At 39.7% G+C, this 25,496-nt stretch overlaps 2 protein-coding genes across 2 annotated transcripts in view; one reads left to right on the top strand and one right to left on the bottom strand.

Moving 5' to 3' along the window:
- Positions 1–25,496, bottom strand: part of LOC122797666 (vitelline membrane outer layer protein 1-like) — a 190,691-nt gene that overhangs the window by 113,132 nt on the left and 52,063 nt on the right. The gene's annotated exons all lie outside the window — the stretch shown is intronic.
- OXNAD1 (oxidoreductase NAD binding domain containing 1) overlaps positions 4,979–25,496 on the top strand; it is a 369,327-nt gene continuing 348,809 nt past the window's right edge. Inside the window, exon 1 of the mRNA XM_044066774.1 lies at positions 4,979–5,143. The gene's annotated coding sequence lies outside the window, so the exon portion shown is untranslated. The remainder of the gene's footprint in view (positions 5,144–25,496) is intronic.

The following is a 25,496-nucleotide window of genomic DNA, read 5'->3' on the forward strand; positions in this document are numbered from 1 at the left end:
ACCTTCGCCAACTCTACTCCCTGCATCCTCACCATTCCTCTATCCTCCCTCTCATTCATTCACACACACACATATTCTGTCTTAGTCCTGCTGACCTTCATTCCTCTCCTCTCTACAGCATATATCCACCTCTCCAGGGTCTCCTCAACCTGGTCCCTATTCTCACTACAGATCACAATGTCATTTGCAAACATCATAGTCCATGGGGCCTCCTGTGTGATCTCGTCTGTCAACCTGTCCATCACCATTGCAAATAAGAAAGGGCTCAGAGCTGATCCTTGACGTAATCCCACCTCCACCTTAAACGCATCTATCATTCCCACTGCAGACTTCACCACTGTCACACTACCCTCATACATATCCTGTACCACTCTTACATACTTCTCTGCCACTCCTGACTTCCTCATACAATATCACAACTCCTCTCTAGGCACCCTATCATATGCTTTCTCCAAAGTCCACAAAGACACAATGCAACTCCTTCTGACCTTCTCTATATATCTCCATCAACACTCTCAGAGCAAACATCGCATCTGTAGTGCTCTTTCCCGGCATAAAACCATACTGCTGATCACTAATCCTCACCTCCCTTTTTAACCTAGCTTCTACTACTCTTTCTCAACTTCAAGCTGTGACTGATCAGTTTTATCCCTCTGTAGTTACTACAGCTCTGCACATCACCCTTATTCTTAAAAATAGGTACCAAAACACTTTTTCTCCACTCCTCAGGCATCCTCTGACTTTCCAAGATTTCATTAAACAATCTGGTTAAAAACTCCACTGCCATTTCTCCTAAGCACCTCCATGCTTCCACTGGTATGTCATCTGGACCAACAGCCTTTCCATTTTTCATCCTCTTCGTAGCTGTCCATACTTCTTCTTTGCTAATCTGTTTCACTTCCTGATTCACTATCCTCACATCATCCAACCTTCTCTCTCATTATCTTCATTCATCAGCCCCTCAAAGTACTCTTCATCTGCTCAACACACTTTCCTTGTTTCTGAGTACGTTTCCCTCACTATCCTTTATCACCCTTACCTGCTGCACATCTTTCCCAGCTCGCTCAGTCTAGCCAATCGGTACAGGTACTTTTCTCTCTCTTTAGTGTCCAACCTTTCAAACAACTCTCCATATGCCTTATCCTTCGCCACCTCTCTCTTTGCCATGCTCATCTCCTTATACTCCTGTCTACTTTCTTCATCTCTCTGACAATCCCACTTCTTCTTCGCCAGCCTCTTCCTCTGTATACTCTCCTGTACTTCCTCATTCCACCACCAGGTCTCCTTGTCCTCCTTCCTCTGTCCAGATGTCATACCAAGCACCTTTCTAGCTGTCTCCCTTACCATCTCTGCTGCCGTTACCCAGCTATTCGGTAGCTCTTCATTGCCCCCCCCCAGTACCTGTTTTAACTCTTCCCTGAACTCCACCTCACAATCACCATTTTTCAACTTCCACCATTTGATCAAATGAGACACAATTATTTATACTGCCTGTTAAGTTAACGAGTAAGGAAAATGTGAGGTGTTCTAGATATCATTGTGAGGGTTTTCTGAGTATTCATTTGCAATTGTTTTATAGACTACCATTTTCAGAAAATAAGTAAATTTGGAGAGAAAGTCAGATGGAAGGGATAGAATCACCACTGAGAAGGATGACAAGGACGTCTCTAAAAAATGGTGGGTGAGGATGAGGAAAAGCACTATGAAAATCATTAATGAGGAGTAGAGAAAAAGAGAAAGAGACCAAAACCAGAACCCTAAAGGGCTGTTATCTTTACTTTACTAGCAGCCGTTTCATTAATTTTATATTTTTCACTTTAACAGCTGTAACACTTATTATTGAAGAATATGATTGAAATGGCTTTAGCTTTACTAAGAGTTGTGTTTCCTTTTCAAAACTTTACTGCTATTAGTGATATTAAGGAATAAAAATTAATAAATGCCATTTCTGGTTGATTGTGCTTATTAAATGTTGATGGATTACTGTACTTTTACATACTACAATAAAATTTGCATATATATGCTGTAACAAAATGGCTTTGTATTAGAACACTACCCCACCAGATGCGCAGTAGCAAGGGCCGTCCAAACCCCGCCCAACACCCTGCGCATGATGTTCATTGTTTCTGAACGTGTGAATAAACATGACAGGATCTGCGTCCGCCATATGAATATTCAAAACACTGAGTCGTTAATCTTCTTTCAAAATAGTTGAATGTGCATGCTGCTGTAACTGCGCAGTAACTGACCTGAATGCAAAACATATAACACTGCATAAATATATAGTGCAATGTATTCGAGATCATACAGTTTACAATTCAGAACAGGAAAGTTTGCAATTGTAATCTTGTAAAAGTTATGTAGTGCAGAAGCTACTGTCAAGCACCTGAATTTACACAATGAATGGACATAAGCAACTGTAGTTGTTGGAAGAAAACTTATATTTTTACTTCTGTAGCACAGCATGCTCTGCTACTGCACAGTACTTACCATCAGAGTTGATGCCCTGCATATCTCAGTTACTAAATACATACAATGTAGAAAGCATGAATTTAACTGTAGTATAAAACGGACACGTACAAGTGCAGTCTGATGAAAAGAAAGAGTAGTTTACCATGTTCCTCAAAACAGTGCGATCTTGGAGTTGGTATATTTAAATAGCAGGGTGTGGGGGTGCAGGGAGGCTTGCCCCCCTGCAAAAGCGATTAGTATATTATACTATACTACAGAAAGTGATTTCGGAGAAATACATTTTGCTTTATTTTTATTTGTAACTTTTCTGTATTTATATCACGTGTATTTGGAAAGCAAAAATGTGTGGGTGCTCATCCTGTGATGGTTTGGTGCCCTGCTCAGGATAAGTTAGTAGTAGATAATGGCAGAGTACAACCACACAATGAATATTCACGGTAACACTGGTAAATCGGCATGGCTTGTCAATCATGCATGATTAACATGTCATGTTACACGCCCTTGCCATGTCAATCACTTTCACTACACCCATTTCTGCCCAGAAATACTGGTGGGGTAGTGTTCTAATATAAAGCCAACAAAATTATAGGTTCACAGGAGATTACTAGGCTAATGGCTTAACAGCCCTTCCAAACTTAGCCAATATAACCCAATGGCATTGATTTGTGCTTGTGCTTCAAGTATCTTATAGATTGCCCCTATCCATAAGGGACATAGGCATTACCCCAGGTATGAATTTGCGATTCCCCTTCTGTTGATCCAAATTGTGTTTGAAGAGTGTCAGGGAACGGCTCTGCTTAATGTGAATGGGGCAATCTCTGAGACAGGTATCTGTCTCTTCAGCATATTTTGTTTAAATCGCTAAGTTTAGATCCTTAGCTTGGATGACCCTTCAGCAGTTTGACCTACAGATGTGTAGCAGCTCCATCAGGGCTGAATTTGTGACTGCCTTGTAGGTCTGGCATAGGCACCCCTTAATAGTCCATAGGAAACAAAGTAAAGGGATATGGCTTGCACTTTATCTGTGTAGGACATGACTACACCCTGTATTATCTGTGCTAGTACAGTACTCAACTATTGGTCTAATGAGGGCTGAGTACTGTGAGACTATAATTTACTTGCATCTGGATGCCATACATTTATTTATAAGTTGTGCTATATAGAAAGCCTTCTTCACCACTGTGGACACATGTCTGTCAAAGTTTGGGCTACTATCTGCCAGTATACCTCGATCTCTCACCTCCAAGTCTACTCTTAGGGGTGTGCTATCGATGTTGTAATTTTCTGGGGTACAGACTTCCCAAAATGTATAATAATGCATTTTTTCGCATTTAATTTTAAGCTATGGTTCTGGCACCACTCATTTGATTAATCTACACCCTCCTGAAGGATATCTACATCACTGGGGGATTAAATGATTGTTCCCAGCTTACAGTCACAGCTCTCAACCTTCCAACCTCAAAATGAGGCACACCAGCCCTCATAATGTGGAACAAATGGGCAAAATGTGCACACATACTAACAACTTCAACTAGGAAGGTCTTGTGATGGTTAAAATATGCTGTTTTTACTTATAAAAAATATTTTTAATGGATTATTGTGATTCATTTCTATTTACCATGGCTGTTAAAAATTCCTAACACAAAATGTGAGTCCGACCCTTTCAATGTGGCACTTCAAGGAACATGAACTTTTAAGACCCCAAATGAAGTATGTTCCTCGTAATGAGGTACATTCGAGAGGTATGCGCAGTCGTTGGCAAGCGGTCAACCAGAGGCCTTCTAGGTTAGCCTTGACTTAAAACAAATATTACGAGGAACTAAGGATGCCTTTCTTTGTTCCCAGGTGAATAACAAGAACGATAAAAGTCAGATCGTACAGTAACGTAAATTTGCATAAGCAGTGCTACTGACTCTGACCTTAGAAAGGGGTGGCAATTTAGCGAATGGGCAGTATTGTTTTGAATTCAGTCTGAATCAAAGGAAGTTAATCAAAAAAGACTAAAGCGTCCTTTTAACGTTAACAGTTTAAATGGTTACACGACATAATGGAGACGTAATTACAGCTGTTACAGGCAGTCCAATACAATGAAGGACGCACTCTCTAAAGTGGCCGACTATACGCCCGCTGAAAACGTTCACTATGTTCCCTGCAGCTAACTTTGTACTTTTTAAGGTACAATTAGCTATTGCACAATTTACTAAACTCTTGCCGTCTGCTCTGGATACCAGTTCAAAAGCGTTCTTAAAAAACATCTGACTAAAACGTACGCAAACCGATACACAGCTAATTCTTTAAAAAGAAAACAAATTACACGTTTTGTTCTAAACACCTTATATGTCAGTCAGGCCCTGAGATGCTATTTTTCAATACAACAATCTAATACCACACAACGCAGTTAATGTCGTACGCAGATATGTAATCAAGCCACCCCCCCACCTCCTTGAAGCACAAAAGTTAAGGTCGACCCCGTGACTGCATCAAACCACCAATGAAAAAAATTGTAGTCGCCTTATGAGATGCCGGCACCCGGAAGTTCTGCAAGGGTATATGCTTAGTGTTTTCATGATGCTACTTAAAAGTATTTTGTCATCCTATCTTAAAATAATGAGAACTATTTATCCAAAAGAATAGAAAATATGGTGTAGGATTCTGAAGCTAAAAAGTTAAGGTAGGCAAAATCTGCTAATTTTTATGTTACGTAACACCAACTAAATATAAATAGTGTGGCTCATCTGTCTTTGAGTTCTTTTTTTTTTTTTATTTACTTGAAATTTCCTTACTCCTCAAACATAGAACAGTACATGCAACTATTTTTTTTTTGTGTGTGTGTGTATGTGTGTGGGGGGCAGGGTTGTCTATCAGTGAGCTTCTTTGATTTGAAGTTTGCTCATGGCATAGAAGAGTGGGGATAAGAGTCTTCATCATACTTACCAACTGTACAGATTAGCCCGGAATGTCCTGATTTTTTTCCCCATATTTTCAGTCTGTTCCCAATAAAATTTGTCTTTTTTCCTGGAAAAAATCATTGAGGAGTACAATCACTAAATAATGACTGATATTTGCATTAGAGACTTTAAATCCATCAGGGAATGCATACCAATTTAAAACCCATTATTCTAGCAACTTTGTAAGTTTATTAGTGCAGTGTTTAAAATTTGTCCCAGTTTTTGGTCCTTTGTTCATAGGATCATAGGAAGTTACTAGACTACTGGCCCTGAGGCCCTTACAAGCCTAGTCAAGAATTTAGCCCATGTTCCAACAAGTCAGCATCCTATGCCACTGTCCAGCAGGACCAGTTATCCAGGTTGCGCTTAAAACGGTTTAATGAGGTACTCTGCTTTATGAGGAGAGGGAGTCTATTCCACAAAAGAGAAAGTCTCTGGGACACAAATCTGTCCTGCCAACAAGTCCTATTGATGTCACAGACCAGGTTGAGGTCATGTGTCCGGGTTACTCGAGTTGAGCTTGACTTGCGGATATGCAGCAGTCCCATCAGGGTGGGGTCTGAGATTGCTTTGTATGCCAGACAAAGGTTACGTTTGAGGAGTCTGTAGGAGACTAAGTAGAGGGACAGGGCTTTTAGCCTATCTGTGTAGGGTAGATGTCTGAGTCCCTGGATCCTCTGGGTGTGGAACCTCTGTGGTCTCTCCAGCTGCTGCATGTGCTTTGTGTGGTACTTGCTGAAAGGGGCATTGTACTCAATAATGGGTCTTATAAGGGAAGAATACAGGGATGTTATGACCACCTTGTCCCTGGATGAGATAAGCTTACTAATGAGGTGGGCTTTTGATCTGTCTGCACAGGCAGTCATATTTAACTCATTTTATGTTTCTTTAAATTGTTCCCCATTACATTTGCCTTTGTCCAGATTTTTTTGTGCTAAGAGCTTGAGAGGTGTGTCTCCGTAAGGGTTGCGGACCACATTCTTCATTTCCTTATTCTTTCAGTTTGCATGGTATACACCAAATATGTGAGCACATATCTGCAGATACACAACTTGTCAATATAGTTACATGGATAAGATAAGGAAACACTATTGTTCACTAATGGACTTTATTTTTTCTTGTGGGTTTGAACCCTTATTTTATTAGCATGGTCTTTTAATTTAAAGAAATCTTATTACCAGCGGATTGTGCCACATTTGGGTGAATAAAATATGAAATAAAAAAGCAAACATAAGGTAGTGTGCTACCTGAACTTTAATTTTCAGAGCGTGAAATGCTGTATTGAATCCATTCCAAATTACTTCGTGTGCCAGTCTGTTAAAGAGCTAATGCTATCGGTTGCATCCCTCTTTTTTTAAAAGCTCTGATGAACAACACACATATGCAGTATTTTGAAGTAAGCATCATTATAAGTTACTCATTTTGTTTATTACATTTTGTCGACCATATTGGTTGCACTAGGCTAATAGCCTCTTTTCAGGGAGACCCAAGATGGTATTTGTATGGACTAGGGGATATCTGGCCAGGGCAATGGAAAACTTCCCCTACTATTTTTTGTGATAAGTGCCAAAGGATCTTTTACATCCACTTGACCTACCACCAGGTCAAGCAGATGGGGCCTTGGTTTAATATATCATCTGTACATTAAGATACAAGTACACATTTGTAACAATTGTACATTTATGATAAATTTAGGTTTCACATTATTTCTTTTATTTAGATAATATTCTAATTGGAATTCTGATTAATAGACATATTTTCATATTGAAATTTACATTTATGGCTAAAGAAAAAAAAATTCTGTAGTATTTATTGTCTATATCAGCACCATTATTTAATAACTCATCGCTGTATCTAGCTGGTTTTGCTATGAGTGTTCAAATCTTGACCACTTCAGGCATGAAAACACAAATTTGTCCATGGTACTCTCAGCTGAAGATGGCCCTGGTTCTTCACCTTGTGATGACTTGTGCTCCATTATTTCTTTTGTCACCTGATTTGGAGCTGTCCATTTTGGTGCTTTGAATAGCAATCCTCGTATAACACTTCTGTGGATTGTTGTGAAACAAATGCAACAGCACAGTTCTGAAACTTTTGATCTGTCTGCATGGGCAATCATACTTAACTCATTATATGTTTCTTTGAATTTAACTGTTCCTAAATGAGACAAGCCTTGTGTCGTGAAAGGAGATACTGGTCAGCACAACTAGCTGGAATTTTGTAAATGATTGTTACGTCATTTGTGAATATCAACATGATTTATAAAGAAGTATGACAAAGGGAGATACTACCAGCACATCTATCTGGAATTTTGTAAATAATTATATGTCGTTCGTGAATATCAACATTATTTATATGAGATGTTTGTGTTACAAATGTATTTGGACTGTATGTCATATAAGGTGGTTTGTACAGACGTGTGCTGAAGAGGTATTTTACAAAGTGCTGTTTGAAATGTATCCAAAGTGTACCCTACTGGAATAGAACAGAAATGTACATGCACTGTTGTAACTGTTTAAATGTATATTTTAACAGTGGAAACTGGAATACAGGAGGTTAACTTCAGAAAAATAACTGAAATTAAATTACTTTATGGCTAGGCCATAAAAAGATGTTGTCTTTCAGTTTCAGTGCAGCAAGGAGACACAATGTCAAAAACTAGGGAGCTTTCTGTATTGTCTTGGAAGTTTTTTATTGTTTTATGATGTCCACCATTTGCCAAAGATCTGAAGAAAAGCCCTTGTCTCTGTATTGTTTACAGGTAGATGCTAAATACTACCAGCTGGCATCAGTGGTTGTTTTGAGGCCTGGGAACTAGGAGTCAGATGACAAGAAATTATGTCATTCTGCAAGCTTACCCAGCAGTAATATTTGAGATATTAATTTGAGAACTCTCTGAGAGAGCGAGAGTGAGAGACAACATTCTGTATTCTGTCTTTGACCTGATATTAACAACTAGAGAAGATCCATTCACCACATCTGCCTTGCTCTGCATAAGTACGTGTAGGGAACAGTATATTTCTTTTAGGTATAGTCAGGAATATAGCAACACTTAATTTAGATAGTTTTCTTTCTTTATTTGAGACTGTCCTGCTATGTTGTTTTAAATATTTCCTGTGATTTTGAACTCTGATGTCACTGTAATTATATACCTGGTATTTTCTTGTTCTTTTATTATTTATTATTAAATATATTTAAACCTTTCAGTGTGGCTGATCTTTGTAGAGCTATTTAAGCTCCGAGAGTACTTGCATATTTATTTGATGATGCTGTGGACCACTCCTAACAGCCTTACTCTTGATCAAACTACCATTTGTATTAATGGCAACATTACACAGTAAAATTGGACACCCTTTGTTAAGGGCCTTAAAGTAGCTGATAAGGAGCTGTCTGGTGGCAGTGGTAACTACCTTATAGTCTGGGCAAAAGGGGGCATAGCTAGTAAACATGTGCCAGCTTTTCCCGAGTGTGTGTGTGTGTGTGTGTGTGTGTGTGTGTGTGTGTGTGTGTGTGTGTGTGTGTAAATCAAACCTCAAAGAGTGTGTGTGTCAGCTACTTGGGCAGGGGCACAAAGAACAGGTTGGACAGAGAGAATGCTGGAGGTCTTGGCTTGGCCACTCAGCTGAAATCTCAACTCTATAGCTGTGCCGGTGGGGAGTCTTATTGGGGAAATGGAGAAAGAGGGAGAAACCAGCCCTAGACTGACTGTGGTCTCTGTGTGCTCTTAAGGTAAATTGCACTTGATGCAGAGAGTTGCATCTGGAAATACTATGTGTGTAACTTGTCATCCTCCCAGTGTATGTCCTCCACTGGTGTCAGTGGTGAGGATTGAGGCTCTTTGATTACTGGTCCAGTGGTGGGACGTCACACCTTGTATGACCACTGGCTTACAACTTATGCTGAAGTCATATTTCTGTACACATAAGGGCATTCTTTGTCAACTTCAGGGAGCATTGTATACTAGCTTCTTGAAAATACTCTGTAATTACATCTGGTCATTGCCAATTTAAAGTTCTTTTCCATAAATGCACTGATAAAAATCTCTCAAAATCACCCACAGTTACAGGCAGTTCACTTTCCTTGTGAGCATTTATTTTCTGTCAGTTAGTAAATCCTCCTAAACCATATAAAATGTTTCTTTTTTTGTAGAATTACTGCACCAATACATTCTGATTGGTGTCAACCTTTGAACTTCTAAACTTCACTGTAAGGGATGCAGTAACTAACCTTTTGAGCAGTTTAAAGATCATCTCATGCTTCTCACTCTAGTGTCATGCCACATATTTCATGTGTCATTTAATTTATTTATTTATTGTTAACTGGGTCAGTGAACTTGTCCTTTTTTGACCTCTTTCAGCCATGATCTGGGCACATGGGCAAGGGAAGTAGTAGATAAATGGATGGATATATATTTTAATGTAATCATTCAACCAGCACAGTTTTTGGAGGTGGGTGGAACAAAAGTGCCTAGAGGTTATCTTTAATGGCTCACTCACTTCAGACAGATCAAAGATACTGCAGCATACCTTGAAATGTCATATATGTTTGTCCACTGGTTGTGATCACTGTACTACAGCCAGGTCTTTTCATTTTGTGGCTTTAAACCTTTGGAAGTTAAAATTTTCACCCATATATTTCAACTCTATTACTTTGATTTTACACTTGTTTAACTTGAGGTTATACTGTCTTATCAGAGTCAGTAGTTGAATTAGTGCTATATCTTGTTCTTCTCTGATCTACTCTAAACCTATATATCATATATCATCAGTGATATCATATGTACTTCAGGTGCTGATAGAATAGCATGTGGAAGTCTGAGGAATCTGACTCTTCTTGAAGGTGTATTAAATGCATGTAGCTTGGAGCTTTCCTCATTTAGTTTGAGTTTTAAAAATTCCTGATTATTGTCAAGTTTAGCTACATAGTTTGTATTTAATATGCCAGTGACAATTCTGTGGTATGAAATGAATAATGCTCCTTAGGGACTGTGGATCTGTTCCACAGTTTTTAGCAATAATCATATAATTCATCCAGTCATTAAACTTGGCCTTTTAATTCATAACCATGCTGTCCTTTCTGTGTGGTTCATTTCCAAGTTAAGCTCTCAGATTTACTGAAACTTTTTTCGGAGCGTCTTTGACAGTATCAGTATGGCAGGGTGTATCTGAACATGATGCTGTCCTGGCATCATTATAATAAAGTGCATCATCACTGTTTTCATGCACAATGTAAATTGATTTAACCATTGCTAGTCAGATAACCCAATATCAAAGGTGATTCTCTTCAAACTGTCTTGAACCAAGTCTTATATATTTCTTATTCTCACATTTATAAGTTAGCATTTTCTGGCTTGGTGTGTACAACCTGATGGTCTAAATATGCATGTAGCTTGCACATGAATAGTTTCAGATTATTTTATTTTATTGCCACGTGTGTTAGAGGAGACATCACATTTGCCTTACTCCATGATCTAAATAAAATAATTTAATTATTTACCTTTTTAAAATCTTTATGAAATTCTCACTTTTTAACAGTGATAGGTACACATACACTCATTTTTGTATTTTGCATATAAATAATACATTGACATGCTGAACAAGGATATGTTGGGACATTTACATATTTCCTCATCCATCAGGTGCAGGGGTCAGTTTGTGGTTACCAATCCATTTGTTCAAATTACATTTGAATAGAGTAAGAGCAGTACTTTGCTTTATGTAGAATGAAATATGGTCCCATAGAAGCAGTATTTTCTGTGATGCATACCTATCCTGGCAATATGTTCTTTTTATTTTGTAAAACAGATTGGAGTATCTTGAGTAGATGTTTATGATATCATTGGACTTAATTAATGTGTAATAGATCTGACAGAATATGGACTGTTGAAGCTTTATATGCAAAGCAGAGGTCACCTCTCAGTTGCCTGTAGGATGCTGAGAAAAGGGCCAAGGCTTTGAGACAATTTGCATAGTTTTTATGATTTAGGCCCGTTACTTTTGTGGTACAAAGAATCTATGTCAGGTTGCTAGGCAAAGACAGAAACATAAAGAAGATAGTCATCAGACACTCGTCATAAGGGATGCCAGCAACAACCTACTGCCTGCTCACCAGTACACAGAACATCAAAGGCAGATGAAAGGAGTACTTCCCGCAGCTTCTGAATAAAGAAAACCCCGCAGAAGCTGTACTGCCCCAGACACCACCTGCAGTGAAAGAAGAGGTGCCAACACTAGATCATGTAAGAACAGGACTAAGGAAAAGCAGCAAGCTCCAATGAGTTGGTGGCAGACATGATGAAAACATTGTGAAGTTAGGGGAGAAATGGCTTCAGATAGTTCTTATATCAGTGTGGACAGAAAGGCATATCCCAGATGGCTGGAGAATAAGTTAGTGTACAACAGCAAAAGGGACATCCACAGCTGTGGGCAGTATAGAAGTATCAGACTCCTGTCATACTGCATGACAGTTCTGGAAAGGCTGGTAGATAAATGAATATGCAGAGCAGTAGAAAATACTATGGGAGATGAGCAGTTCAGATTCAGATTACGATGCAGCACAACTGACCTGATGTGTGCAGTGAGACCGATAGTTGAGGAGTAGCTAGAGATGAGGAAGGAGTCCAACTGGGCATTCCTAGACTTGGAGAAACATTTGGCAAGATCCCAAGAAGGCCAATTTGGACAGTCCTCTAATTGTTTGAAGTCCCAGGAACATTGGTCAAGTTAATGCATGCTATGTACAAGGACCCAGTGACCTAAGTATGAACAATGTTCTCATTTGCAAAGGGGTTCACAGTGAGAGTGGAGGTCTGTCAGGGTTTGGCACTGAGTCCACTCCTATTCATTGTTGTGATGGACTACATTAGCAAACGGGTTAGATAGGACTAATTTCATTAGTTGCAATCAATTGCTCTCCCAACTTTTCTGACAGAGTAGTGTGTAGGTAATTTTAAAAATCTACCAATTTGTTACATTCCCCAAAAATGTGTTCCCAATTTTTTCTCTCTTTCTCATCATACCTCCAGCATTTGCTGTTTATCTGAGGAGAAAAATCTCTGAAGTCAACTTGGGGTACAAAATGCCTATGCAAGTGCTTCCAAGCAAAAATCTCATAAACCTTCCAAACTTTGTTACATACTTGGGAGACATGCATACCTCAACCCATTTTTCCTTAAAATTGCCTTTCCATTTTCTCTTCCCCATCTTTTTTAAAGTCATCTGATTAATTGTTATAGTATCAGTCAGTATTTTATATGTCCTGATAATTATCCTTATTTAAACCACAGCTTCTGTTCTACACTGAACTAAAAACTCTACCAGAGCAGTTCATCACTTAGCACTCTCTTAGCCCTCTGATTAATTGTTATAGTATCAGTCAGTATTTTATATGTCCTGCTAATTATCCTTATTTAAACCACAGCTTCTGTTCTGCACTGAACTAAAAACTCTCCCAGAGCAGTTCATCACTTAGCACTCTCTTAGTCCTTTCTCTTTGCTTATAATCTGTTATAAATTATTGGTGGGGAGGGCAGTTTTTAACCTGCAGTCCACACTGGCTTCATCCCTCCCTATTACATTTCCCTGTCTTGGTATTTTCTGTCAGTACCTTGTTTCCTTTGCTGATTTTCTCCAGTAAAATTCATTCCCCTCTTGCCTATTTTCTAAATCCATGCTTGCAAGTCATCCTTACTGGTAAAACATCCTTTCTCCATTCCTTTGTTGATTTAGTTCTTAGAACACTTCCTGCAACATAATGAATATTCTGTATGGTTGTTGCTATTTTCCTTAAGGATCTGCATACAAAATCCTACATATCCCCCTCCCCCATGTCAACACACCCCTTTCTACACTGATTTATAATTTTCAGTTTATGTTACATATGTGCACCTTAACTGCAGAACTCTAGGTTGGGTAATCCTAAGCCACCTTGTTCTGTGGAGAGAATCGGCTTATCCTATTTAACTCTTGCCATGTTCCCATCATGAGTAAATTCCTTCAGCTCTTTATTAATTATGGTCTACAATTTCTTCTCTGGTTGATAAAAAAATATATACCCGACTTGTATATAAAACTAAAGGAACTAGAAACATTTTCACATTTTGTATTGTATTACTCATATCCATAATCAAAAGCTTCCAGATTCTCAATTTTTTGTTATCTTTTGCTTCACTTTTTCCTATGTATCCTTAGCTTCCATAATAGAATCTTTTTAATCCATACACATAAATGCTTCATCATATGTCCCTTTAAGTATGGGTATTACTGAATCAGTTCATGCGTGAGTACGTAGTTTACTGCTATAGGTTATATCTTAAAAACACTTGACACTGTCTCAAGATATTCCACAACACAGAAATGTCATTTTATAGATTTATCAAGAACAAAATAATATCTGCAAATAAAGTTGACTTTTCTTGATTACCATACAATACAAATTGAGAGTCCCTTATTTTCTCTATCAATGACTCTAAATTTAAAGCAAAGTAACAAGGAGGAAAGAAGACACCCTTGCTTGGTTCTCCTGTTCATAGGTTCATAGGTGTTTACTAGGCTAACGACCACAAGCCTAGCCATGCATCTCAAATTTTTGACAAGTTCTGATACCCTTGATAAAGTGTAAGCATGGGCCTGGGAGATGAACCATTTACAGGTTACCTGTTTGCATTAGAGAAATAGGTGCCAAACCAGGGAAGAATTTTTGGATTCCCATCCAATTGTGCCAATTGCACTTGAATTAGGTTAGGGAGGAACTCTGCTTCACATAGATGGGGAGCCTGTTCCTTAGACAGGGTAGTCTCTGGGATACATACCTATCTCTTCAGCAGGTCCTATTTATGTCACAGACAAGGTTTGAGTCTTTAGGATGGGTAATTCTGCTACTGTTTGTTTTGTGGATATGTAGGAGATCCATCAGAATGGGGTCTGAAAATGCCCTGTATGCCAGGCATAGATCTCCCCTAAAAAGCCAGTAGGAGACCGAATATAGGGATACGGCCTTGAGGCGGTCTGCATAGGACATATTACTTACACCCTGTGTTCTTTTAGTGAGGAGCCTCTGTGGACGTTCAGTTGTTGGATACGCCTGGTTAGGTACATACCAAAGGGGCCACTGTACTCAATGATAGGTCTGATGAATGCCGAATACAGTGGAACAATGACTTTCTTGGACTTGGATGCCATACCTTTGTTTTGTAAGTTGCGCAATCTAGAATGATTTCCTCACCACTGTAGACATGTGATGATCAAAGGCTAGATTACTATCTATGTGTGTCCCTAAGTCCCTGACTACTGGGTCAACTCTAAGGGGTGTGTTGTCAATATGATAGTTACTAGGAATGGATGACTTCCCAAAGGGTACTATTATGCATTTCTTGGCATATAGTTTAGTCAATGGCTCTGACGCCAATTATTTGTCTGTGTCAGCCTCTCCTGGAGAGCATTTGTGTCAGTGTGAGATTCAATGACAGCTCCTAATTTGCAGTTGTCTGCAAATTTAGTCAGCCACAGACCACTGACAGTGGCCTTGACTTCTGAGAAGTAAATGTCAAAAGGAGAGATCCAAGGACTGATCCCTGAGGAACTCCACTTGTGACTGGGATCTCTGTAGAGGTGGACTCCCCATTTCTAACCTCCAGGGTCCTGTCTTTGAGCCAGTTGGCTATCTACGGGGTGACATACAGGTTTGTACCAAACCTTTTGAGTTTGTCAACAATGCCCGAGTGGGGTATTGTGTCAAATGCCTTGGCCAGGTCAAGGTAGGCAATGTGAATGATTTTGCCCTCACCCATTGCTTTGGGTAACGTTCTCAAAGAAGTCCACCAGGTTGAGTAGACATGATTTGCCCTTGACAAAAGTGTCTGGACATTTACTTTATCTCTGTTGATAATCTCCATGATAATTTTTTCCATGGCTTTACATGTAAGACTAGTGAGACTTATGGGTCTGTAGATGGCCCACTTTTCTGCAGAGGGATGACTTGCCTTTCTCCATTCATGAGGCACGAAGCCTTTTTGAAGGCTACATTTAAATAGTAATTCCAGAGGCCCTGATAGGTCATGTTTCATGCTATTTAGAAGGCATCCTTGGATATTGTCTGGGCCCATTGATGCAGTGTTATTGGTCTTAGAGAGAGCATTAAGGACCTGTTCCCTAGTGATAGTAGGGGAGAGTTATATTTGATGATATTTCCCGAGGGAAGGTTGAGGGGAGAGAGGAGTAAAGTTGGAGCTGAATTTATCAGCCAAGAGGTTTGCTTTATCTTCTGGCTAAGTATAAGTGGCTCCATTTACAATGAACTCTGCACGCAATTGTGTATTGCCTTTGAGGTTGTGGACATATCTAAAGAATGCTTTGTGGTTGTCCTTGGCCTGGGAGGATAAACATACCTCAAATTTGGCTTTAGTAGACTATTTGCCCTCTGTGTTGTTTGTTTAGATTGATGAGAGTGCTTTTATCCTTCTGGGTGCTGCACCAATGATTTTCTTCCTCCAGTTATACATCCGATTGATTTTGTGATTCCACCAGAGTGGCTTGTTTTTTGAGTTAGTTCTGTACTTCTTCCTGGTGGGTACAGCTGCCTCTATGCAGCTATTAGACAGAAGTGTTCTCAAGGTTTATAAGAGCTTGAAATTTTTCCAGGTTCTCACTTACTGTTCAAGCTGTTCAAACACAGCTTATCAGAAAGAGAAGCCCTCTCACCTTAATTTTTGCCTTAGACCCCTCATAGATATTCTCATAATTAACTTTATTATTTAGTTGGGGAATGCAAGGATCTGCGGTGGTGCAGTGGTAGCGTTGTTGCCTCACAGCAAGAGGTTCTCCCGTTAGATTCTCGGCTGGAGTGCGGGGAGTGCCTTCTGTGTGGAGTCTGCATGTCCTCCTCGCGGTTGGGTGGGCATTCGAAAGACATACTTAAATGGGCGTGCCTTCGTTGAAGGTTGGACTTCGAGCTGGCACCTCGGCATTCGTGAAAATCTACTGCCACTCATTAGCAGACCGGAGTTCCGCTGTGGCGACCCCTAACTGGGAAAAGCCGAAAGACAACAACAACAACATTTAGTTGGGGAATGCAAATGCTGCCATTGGCCTACTCATAAAACTCCCAACTGACTCCAGTGAATGCTTTGTTCTCTTTAAGACCCACTGACAATAGCAGCATTTTCTTACATTCTGCTTCCATCTGAATTACTATTGTTTTGTTAATGTTGTCAAATGTGTACCTCCCTTCCACATAACTTCATTGATCCATATATATTAATTTCAGCAGTAAATTTTCCTATTCTCTTAGTAGATATGTAAACTTCTTATAATCATGTTTTAAAATTGAAATGGGACTGTATGAAGCTTTTTCCAAGATGCTGGCACCACCCCCTTTAAAATATTGTTAAACAAAACCAGCCTGGTCTTTGTTACCTTTTTCCCTCACAACTTTTAAATTTCCACAGGAATACAGTCTGTTCTTGAGGACCTCCCTATATTGATTGGTTGATTATACATCACCATTTTTATTTCATATCTTCCTTATTAACTATTAGTTGGTGAGTCTCATCTTCCACTAACCTTGGCAAAATTAAGTCTTCGATAAGTATTTCAATTTGCATCTTTTTCTTGGTTTCCACATTCCTCCACTTTTTACAGAAAAGATTTCCAAAGTATCTCTAATACCTCTATATGATTTCTAGTTATTTTTCTTGTTATAGCCCCTCCTATGTTTTGCGACAACTGTTTCCACTGTCTGCTGCCTAAATTAAACATTTTCTTGCTCTGTAGTTATAAAAAAATGTTGATTAGCAGCTACATTTCTAAACTCATGCATATTATCCACATACTCCCTTATTTTTCCTTTTAACATTTTGCAATTGTTTCTCTTCATGTTCTGAGAGATTCCCCCTATTTTGCAATATATTAACCTTTGTCAACCCCACTAAATAGTTCTGATTACTTTTCCTCCATCTCTCTTATTTCTACCATGTTTATAAACTCCATTTTCATATTATCCTATTCACTAGCCACCTCTTTTGAATACATTTCTCTCTTCCCTAATAAACTCTTATGTCATTTCCACTACCCATTCCTTAAATTCCATTCTATGTAACAGATACATTGGAAAGCACCAGGGTCTCATTTTTAGTTCATTATACTGCATCTTTATCTTTGTTTTTCTTGGTACATAATCTAAAATAATTATTGGATGTTTGTCAAAACTTTCAGTTAAATATACATACTCCTGTGAAATATAATTTCTGTCTTTTTTTAATTTCTCCAAGTCTTTTGGGTTTCTAATACCATGACGGGAATGGAACCCATTCCTAAGTCAAAGTACGATTAAAGTTTATGAAATTAGTATTGTTTCACTCTTTGATGTTAGCCAAAAGTGCACTTCGGAGCACCCGCAATGTGCCGAGTAATGACGACTCCTGCAATTCATACGGTGTTACATGAATTGGTAACATATCTAAATACGATTGTAAATTATTTTTTACAAGACCAGTTGCTCCTACTACTACTGGAACTGTCTGGGTATCTTTCTTCCACATGGCTTTCATTTCTGCCTGCAGATCCAGGTATTTTATGACTTTGTGTCTCTCTGTACACAAGACACTGTAGTCACTGGGTGTGGCGATTTCAATGATCAATGCTACTTTTGTCTTCTTTTCTTGGGCCACTATATCCGGTTTACTAACATCTGTCTTTTGAACTGTTGGTATTGGGTGATCCCATGTGATATAAACTTTATCATTTTCTATGATTCTTTGTGGCTCATGTTTCCAGTGTTTTTCAGGCACTTCGATACCATAATATTTGCACAATCTCCAGTGTAACAGTGTTGTCACATTATTATACCTTTCAGTATACAGTCCCACTGCCATTAGTGTGTTGCAACCAGCAAGAAGGTGTGTGACTGTTTCCAGTTCACTTTTACAAAACCTACATATGTCTGTTTCTTCCACATGTTCAATGGACTTTGTAAACCAGCGTGTACGTAGCACACTATCTTGGGCTGCCAATATTAACCTTTCATTTCTTGATGTAAGTTCACCTCTCCTTAACCATTCCTGTGTTCGTTCTTGATCAACACGAGACTCTTCCAGAAGGTTTCTATACTTGCAACTATATTTATAACAACATATTCAGCTAAACGTTAAGAAAACACATCAGAAACTTGGCATGCTGTACAGGAACTCCCACTTTCTGTCCCCTTCCACAAGACAGACCCTCGCCACTACCTATTTACTACCATCTCTGATGTATGGTGCCCCTCTACTAACCAACCTAACTTCCTCTGTCTCCTCTAAACTGGAATCCTGTTGCAACAAAATCTCAAAGTTTGCCACCAAGTCCGAGTACTCTACCCACCACTGCATACCTCTCCACCTACTGCAATGGCTAGAAATTCCCAACTACCTGGACTACCTCCAAATCACTACAGCCCACAGACTCATTTTAAACCCACTAAGTGCCCTGCACTAACTAATATCTTACCACTATATACCCCTCACAGAACTCTAAGCTCTGCTCACCAAAATCCCATTTCTGTATACAAACCAAACCATCCCTCAGGTCAGCTTTTCCTATCATTTTCCTTAGCCAATAAATGTAACTCTCTTCCTCCCTCTCTTAAGAATTTCTCAAAACTTTGATCACTTCAAAACCCAGCTCCATTATTACCTCTCCAATAACAGGAAATGCACTTGCACTCTACCTAGCTAATCCTGCCTAATACATGAATACATACATATGCATAAACTACCTTCCACCTTACCCAATAGGAGTTCAATCACATTTACTGTTACTGTTTTCTTACAGAGGTTTCTTTCATAGCATTCTCAGAATATTTAAAACCTCAGTATAATGGTGACTCTGTACTATCAACCTCTAATTTGTATTTACATGTAAATGTGCACTGTATACCATACTATGTTGATATTCTACTGTGCTTATGTTTTACTAATTGTTTAATTGTTACTATGTCTGCTATGTTCTGTGGAGCTTTTCTCCCTGGGCCTCCACTAAAAACTGGCTCCTTGAGCCCAGTGGACCTCCCCGGTCATCAGACTGAAAATAAAATAAAAATAAATTTTTTTCCACATTTGTTGCCTTCTCATCAGGTCCTTCACCTTATATTCTTTCTTTTGTTTTTTAGCACATTAATTTGCTGCCTGATTTTTATTTACTTCTGATATAATTTCCATTCCTGCTTGACATCTATATGCTTCTGCTAAATTAAGCAGAGATGTCATATTAGATTTATTCTCCTCATATTTCAAAACTTTCATTACATTTGGATCCTGTGAGGTCAGCAGATGTGTGTGGAGTCCCATGATTGTAGATCTATACATGTAATCAATTTCAAGGAGGCCCATCCCTCCTTCTTCGGAGCGGGGAATATATAATCTTGGTATACACTGATTTTTATAAATCATTTGGTAAGCATGAAGCATCCTTCTTGTTTTAATATCCAATCTATCCAACACTTTTTGGGGCCAGTCAATCACTCCAAAACTATAAGTTAGGACACGAAGAGCAAATTGATTTATGGCTTGGATCTTGTTCCTAGATGTCAATGCTGCTTTCAGGATTAATTTAAGTGTTCTAAAAAGTACTCCTTACTGAGCTTTATTCACATTTGTTCATGTTTTATTGCCGATCCTTCATCAATTACCAAGTATTGATACACTCCCTCTTGCTCAAGTTCTTTTATATCACATTCTTGTCCCAAACTTATGTTTTCCTGGTGCTGCAGTTTTCCATTTTTAAAGTTTACTTTTGCACATTTATCAAGGCCAAATGACATTCCAATACCATCTGAAAAAGGTTTGACAACCTGCAGCTGTGCTTTCAGTTCCTCATCTGATGAGCCATACAGTTTTAAATCATCGACAAAGAGAAGATGAGAAGTCATTAGACTTTGTTGTTTTCTAGAAACCAAATTGTAGCCATGGCCTAAGCCGTTAAGTAAACAGCTTAATGGATTAATGGCAAGGCAGAATAGCAACGGTGACAGTCACCCTGGAGTACCCCCCTTTGAATTTTTATCCCTGGGATAACAATCTGTCCTTTATCATGGCTTAATTGCAAAGTGGTCTGCCACTGTTTCATGGTTACTGTAATGTAGTCAATCAGTGTAGGGTGTATCTTATACATTTTTAAACACTCTTTTATTCATGAATGTGGAATAATATCAAATCCATGCCATACTTAGATTCTTCCCCTTCTTACAGTTCTCCATAGGTTGGTACTAGGCTTTTGGCCCTAGGGCCTATACAAGCCTAGCCAAAAAGGTACCCTGGCTTTCGCCACCCAAGAAAATTATTTTCCTGTGCCCCTGTTACTATAACTTTGTTTGACAACAAATGATCCTTTGTTCCATATTACTTTCTTTTATTGCCCTTTTGTTCTACTGCCATAATTGAGTTTTCTTCTAAATGACTATAAACTCTGTCGGCGTTAATTCCCGTGTATAGTTTGTACATCGTTGGAAGACAAGTTATTTGCCTATAATATTTAGGGTAGCTTGCAGGTCCACTCTTAAGTAAGAGCATTGTTTTTCCTGTTGTTAACCAGTGCGGTGTGTGTTCACCTGTGTTTCTGTCCTGTATAGCCCAGTTATTGTATCTTGGGGAGCAGTATGTAAATGAGTTCCTACTACTGAATTCACATCTTCAATACAAAACATTCTTCTATTTTCTTTAGAAATCTGTCCTCTTTTGAAAAATTTTCCTTTCTAAGTCCCCGATGCATTCTCAATATTGCAAATCAATTTCTAGCCCCCACTCATAAATAATATTCCCTACTGAAAACATATTATTTCTCCCCAAGTTCTCTTAAGCCCAACAGTTTTAGGTGAAATATAAATATGTATGCAATGCCTTTCCCCTGCCAGTAATCCCTTGCTACCACAAATCTATTATTATTGTCTTTGTTCCTCTTCTGTCATTATTAGAGTCCCTCAAGCAGTTAGTATTATTACTCCCCATTTCCTTTGTCCCTGATATTAGGTTCTTAGGTGTGTACTAGGCTAATGGCTTTGGGGCCTTTACAAGCCTAGCCATAGGATTACCCTGGCATCGTGCCACCCGACCTTAGTTCCCGGTGTCTCTGTCGAGTAGAGCCACTGGAGTTATCTCCGGGGTGAATTTTCTATTTCCCATCCACTCATCAAGATTCCTCTTGAAGAGGGTCAGTGAGGTGCTCTGCTTGACATGTATGGGAAGTCTATTCCATAGCATGGGCAGTGTCTGGGTTATGAATCTGTCCCTCCAGTACGTTCTGTTGATTGTGGTAATGAAGCTGAGGTCTCTGGAGCATGTGGTGCGGAGGGATTGCATTTCTTTAGCTGTAGCATTTCTAACAGAGCTGGGTCAGACATGGCTTTGTAAGTCAAGCAGTAGGCAATATGAGACAGAGAATAGTTGGCGTTTTTGAGTCTTCTGTGTTCAGTGGACTACCATCAATGTGGCAATTCATGGGAACCGGGTTTTTCTCAAAGGGGATGACAACACATTTTTTTGGCATTGAGATTAAGGCCATGGTTCTGACACCAGTCGTTGGTCTCAGTGAGGCCATTCTGTAGGATGTCAACATCACTTGGGGAGTTCATAATAGCTCCCAGCTTGCAGTCGTTTGCGAACTTTGTCAGCCAGAGTCCCTTCTTGTTGGCCTGGTCTTCAGAGAAGTAGATACCAAACAGAAGAGGACCCAGGACCAAACCCTGTGGGACTCCACTTGTGACTAGTCAGCAATCTGACTTGGAGTCAGCTACTTTCACACTGTGGGCTCTATCTGTGAGCCAGTCTGCAACCCACCTAGTGATATAGGGGTTGATGCCTAGCTTAGGGAGTTTTTCTATGATTCCTGGGTGAGGAATAGTATCAAAGGTTTTGGCTAGATCAAGGTAGGCTGTATGAACCACCTTGCCTTCATCCACAGCTCTGGTGACTGACTCAAAGAAATCAACCAAGTTGAGTGGGCATGATCTACCCTTCACAAAATCAAACTGTGTGGGATCCAGAGTATGGAGATTCCCTATATCCTTGTTTATTAGGTCCATGATGATGCATTCCATAGCTTTGCATATCAGACTCGTCCGGCTAATGGGGTGATAGTTCCCAGGGTCTGTAGTCACTCCCCCTTTGTGGAGAGAGATGACTGTAGCAGTACACCATTCAGTAGGGACAAAGACTTCAGTGAGGCTGTGATTGAACAGGGCATACAAGCGAGGTGCCAGTTCACTCTGTAGTTCATGTAGAACACAGCCAGGGATATTGTCATGTCCCACAGAAGCTGTATTCTTGGCCTTGAACAGTGCTGTTTTAATCTGTGCAGCAGTAATACTGGGTGCCTGGCAATCAGCTGGTATTGTGAATGGTCCTTTGGGGGGGGGTAAATTTGGCACTGAATCTGTTGGCCAACATAATGGCAATATCTGTTGACTTGGTATAGGAGGTACCATTGTGCAGTAGCTCAGAGCAAATCTGGGTATTGCCATGGAAATTCTTTACATAACTACAGAAGGCCTTGTGGTTATCTTTACTATCTGCTGCAACTCTGTTTTCATAGCTAGCTTTAGAAGATTTGATGAGGGATCTCAACTTTTTGTTGAGGATGAGTTTTTCCAGTCTTGGGACCTTATTCTGCATCAATTTCCTCCTTCTGTTGTAGAGTTTGGTTATGGCAGGGGACCACCAGATTGGCTTCCTTTTTTTGGAGGAGAGCATCTTGGTTCTGTTGGGTATAGCAAGATCCATGCATTTCTGTACGTGTTCGTACAGTGCATTGGTGTATGATTCGGCGGTCATGCAACTATTCTCCATTTGCATGGCTGCCGTGAAGTTAACCACCTCTGTTTTTAGGAGCCCAAAGTTAGCTTTGGAGAAGTTTTTCATGGTGATTACCTTTGCAGGGGAGTGGGAGGGATGTGGATTTCCAAGGTGATTAGTTTGTGGTCGGATCTAACCAGGGAGGAGCTGACTGTTGGTGTAGAGCAACGGTCGGCCATGTTAATAATGACTAGGTCAAGGATGTTGCTACCTCTAGTGGGGGTAAGAAAGAGCTGGTCCAGGCACTGGAATTAATGAACTCCAGGAAATGGGCAAGTGTACTGGTACATGAGTAGTTTTCCCAGTTAATGGAGGGGTAGTTGAAGTTGCCTAGTATGAGAGTGTTAGGTTGGACCCTAATATTCTCCAGGATGTTTAGGAATGTGGAGTGTGAGTCTTGGGACATGGTTGGGGACCTATAGCAGACTACGACCTGAATCTCTGTCTTGCCCAATGTTAGCTGCACCTGAAATATCTCTGATGTGTTATGTTGGGCAACCAGTCTGGAGGAGTGCGCATCCTTTGTGAATATGGAAACACCACCGCCTTTGGAGCTTCAGTCCAAGTTCTGGGGCCGAAAGGTGTTGAAAGAGTTATAGCCTGGTAGTGTATGCTTTCTGCTGCCTTGAACCAGGTCTCTGTTACAGCACAAATGTCGATGTTCTCCATTTTAAGGAGTGCTTCGTGTGAGTGCATTTTGCGATTTAGACTTCTAGCATTGAACAGCATGACCCTCAGATTGCATTTGTTTGTAGTTGTTACTGTGGTAATTTGGTCTTTGGAACACCGCCTAAAAAAGGCACTATAGGGGTTGCAAGAGCCTTGGCCAGTATCCGGAAGCCCAGGGGTGACAGATGCAGGCCATCTCTGGCAAAGCATTGAGGTCTGTCAATCATGTCATCCCAGGCAGACAGATACTGGATCCCCTAGAATGACACCAGAAACTTGTGTGTTTTTTCATCTATTAGTTTTTGAGGAGTTACGTGGTGTTTGTGACACCAGAAACTTAGACAATTGTTGAAAACAAATCATTTTCTGCTTGCACTGTAGTATCATTCTGGGTGATGGTAGGATGCTGCTCAGGGCTAGGGTCATACCCGTCTGGGCTACATAATCCAAGAGCTCCTCCATGTCTCTTTCATGTAGTCCAGGGAGGTACGTCTCGGGTCATTCACACCCACATGTACAATGACTGAGTCATATTTGTACTTGTTGAGGAACCTGAGTGCATGCGTTATGTGGTGGAGCCTGGCACCTGACAGGCAGCTGACTGTTACTTTTCTCCTTATTCAAATTAGTGAGTGGGATGTCAGTGTGCCTCACTATCGAGTCACCTATGAATATCGAGTCACCTATGATTAGTGTGTTGGACATGCTGTTTTGCCTTAGGGGCTTTGGTTGAGTGGCACACTGTTTAGGAGATTTATGTGTCTCGTGATTATAGTTTTCTGAATGTCAACCCTGCATTCATTTCTTTGTCAAATTCACGTGTGTTTCTCCTAAAAAATTGCAATTTGTGCCTTATACTTAGTGTAGTTTACCGTTCTTTGATTTTTTTTTTTTGTCTACATTCGAAGCTTTTTACATTCTATGGTAATATAGATAAAGTAGCTGTCGCTGTCTGGTCAGGGTAAAAGACAAATATTTGTGCATCTGTTCAAGCAGCTTTATTGTGTACAAACATCAGGATTCAGGCTTAGTAACTTTAACTTAGGTAAACTTATAAACATTTTTTGCACTTATATTGCTGACCAAATGCTAAGCATTTTTCTCTTTTAGACACATGATTAGCACCACAATTGTGACAGTTAACAATAAAGCTTGACTTCGGTTTTGCTGACTCACTGTTGTACTGCACTGAGCATGCCCTTTTTACTGAGCTAGTCTTAGAACTTGCTGGAAGACTACTGGTTTTACTGGATACCTGCCATGTGCTTAGGCCTGCTTCTGTTAGCCACATGTTGCATGCTGTCTACATTTGCTCTGGAGCCTTCTGAAACCATGCTCTTATCACTTGCTTCTGTAACTTCATGGATTTGACAAATCTCAATAGCTTTATTCAGTGTTAAATCACTGTCACTAAGCAAAATATTTCTCACTGCAGTACTATTAATACCACACACACCAAATCACCAAACTTACACATTTTAGCTTTGTTTCTCAGGTCAGTGATATAAGCTGCAAAAGTTTCTCCTGGCCTTTGATCTCTTGTGTAAAACAAATGCCTCTAATGTAACATTTGTCTGGGGTTTCACATT

Source organism: Protopterus annectens, chromosome 3.part1 (genome assembly GCF_019279795.1).
Source record: "Protopterus annectens isolate FY-2018-M chromosome 3.part1, PAN1.0, whole genome shotgun sequence".
Classification (NCBI taxonomy): domain Eukaryota; kingdom Metazoa; phylum Chordata; order Ceratodontiformes; family Protopteridae; genus Protopterus; species Protopterus annectens.